The following is a 2,585-nucleotide window of genomic DNA, read 5'->3' on the forward strand; positions in this document are numbered from 1 at the left end:
CCAGGGAATATTTACTATGATGAAGATCACTCCAGCAATTTCATTTTCCATTGATGCTCTCTGAGCAACAAGAGGGGGATTGAATTTATCAGAGGAGATAGACCCAGTGGGTACCTTGTTTTAAAACTGATTATCATGTTTTCTCACATACAGTGATGACTTCTCCTTCCTCCAATCAGCCCCACTCCCAGTTGGGATGCATGTATTAAGCAGGGAATCTGTTTTTTTCACTAAAAAACAGCACATTTGGAGACACTGGACATGTTTACACATTTATTAATGTGTTTTTGCTACTGCACGTTAAATTTACTACCTCTAATATGAGATACTAAATAAATGCACTTTAAATGCCTGCTTTTTTAAATCAATACTTAATGCGCAGTAGCCTATTTTTAATGGGCATTAGTGTATTAGCACAGTTTTTGATGTGACGCTTTAATGCACAGTAAAATAGGCTACTGCACATTAAAGTGCATGTGTAGATGCACCCATTGTACAAGCCATGCAGCTGCCAAGACAGTTGCCCAGATGGCAGATTCATTTGCAAATATTCTCAGCTGGAGCTATTTGCCTGAGCACTGTAGTTTATGCCTAAAGCAGTAGTATTTTGATAAGGCTTATGATATAGAAACAGCACTTTATTTACAAGAACTTATCTAAAAGGTTATTTACATCAAAGAATGAGTAGTCTCACTACTGCCCATGCAAGGGTTATCCTTGTACCTGAATATCTTGGTACCATACTTTCTGGACACTTTATGTTCCCAGGAAGACTAACTCTATGTCACACAATTGGACATGACTGTGGAAATATTTTTGTCTACAATTCTGCCTTCTGAAAACAAGGTGTATATTCTATTCAAGGTTATATTGTATTTAAGAAAATACAGTATCATTTTCATAGCACTGACATTGTGCTTGGTGTGGGCATTTTGGAGGCACAGGGCCAAATCCACTGCTTGGCGGTCAACCCAAAACCTACTGAAGTAGCCATAGGACTAGAGTCTCCATCACAGCAGTATAAAGCTGCTTTTAACCCCACTGGCTAGGGACAGACATTACACATAAACCAGCTTAAGTGATTAGAAACTGCTTTAAACTTGTAACAGAACAGACATTGTTTCAAAATGACCCTATGGCCGGATCTGTGGGGCGGCTCCAAGGTGGCTCTGAAGCTCTTTGGAAGCTCCGAACCGCTCCGGGAAGCCGAACGAGGCAGCGCTTCCACCTGGATGTGCTGCTTCAGGCCCCGAAGCGTCCGAAGATTCTCCGGATCCAAAGCTCTGTCTGAAGCCTCACGCAGCCCTACAAGTAAGCCCTTGCTTTGAAACTCAAAATGTTTTGAAACATTTGTTTCATTTTGAAGCTGTTTCAAAGCCTTTTGTTTCATTTCAATTTTGCTCTTTCAAGCTCAAAAGGCTTCAAAACAGCTTTGAAACAAAACACCTGGAGCAATTTCACACAACCCTACTGTGTGGGTCCATAGCACCATGTGGAAACTGTTCCTGGGCGATACTTTTGCGATACTGATCCAGGCACGGTCCTTCTCTGTGGCACATTAAACCCACTCACTATTGCCATAGATGGTGCAACTCCTTTCAACAAGTTTGTAGGATATGAATCATCCTGAGGGAGGAGAGTGTTACTTCTGGGTACCATGACTGTCCCACTCAAGGATTCAAAGAAATCCTCAGTGAGACTGACACAGCGCTGCCTTTCACTTGCTCATAGTAAATTTCATTCAGGCTGACACCAGATTAGGGGCAGGATGATCACAGTCTAAACGCAGTGGAGTTCCTGTGAAGTCCACAGAATCACTCTGGATCCTCCCAGGCATCATTGAGACTGCAAGCCATTTCCCTGAATGTGTTCTTCCCATGTGCCTGCCCTGGGTGGTTTGCACAAGGGTTGGTTTAATTTATTGCTAGAGGACAGGGAAAATATTGATACACTGTTGCCCCCTGAAAGGACAGCCAGTGAAGAGAAGGCTTGAGTAGGCAGGAATTCAGACTGCACTATTCCCAGCTCTTCTTCCCCACAGCCTGGTGTCCCCCTGTGCCCTGAATGACCCTCTTCCTTTCCAGCCCCATTGGAGGTACCTTTGCCTCCCTCCTGTTCCTGAGTCCTCCTCAGTCTTGTGGGGCTGGCTGCAGTCCCAAGAACGAATATACTTTAAGGGTTCAGGAGACAACAACAGCCCTTGAATGAGAAGGAAACAAAAAACTTTTATTAAAGCCACAGGGAACTCTTACAAACTGGGACCTTTAGCTTCTTGGTTCTTCAGGGTTCATATCCCAATTCCCATAATCACAGTTCTATCCATTACAAGGGGCCATGTCTATATCTGATCATTCTCTTGTATATCACTGCAAGTGGTAGAAGAGTGCAGCCTCCAAACTGCACACTTACGTAGCTATCTGACTTCATGGCTAGGCCTGTGCAAATAGGCAGCTATTTGATTCGGCTTCAGATTCGTATGCCAGGGATCCGATCCAGAGCTCCAGATTGGTTTCCCACTTCAATTCAGCCGAAGCAGCTCTGCAGCTTCAGAGCTGCTTTCGAGATCTGGCCATAGGGTATAATGG

This window comes from Crocodylus porosus, unplaced genomic scaffold (assembly GCF_001723895.1).
Source record: "Crocodylus porosus isolate Cpor-Errol unplaced genomic scaffold, CroPor_comp1, whole genome shotgun sequence".
In the NCBI taxonomy this organism is placed as follows: domain Eukaryota; kingdom Metazoa; phylum Chordata; order Crocodylia; family Crocodylidae; genus Crocodylus; species Crocodylus porosus.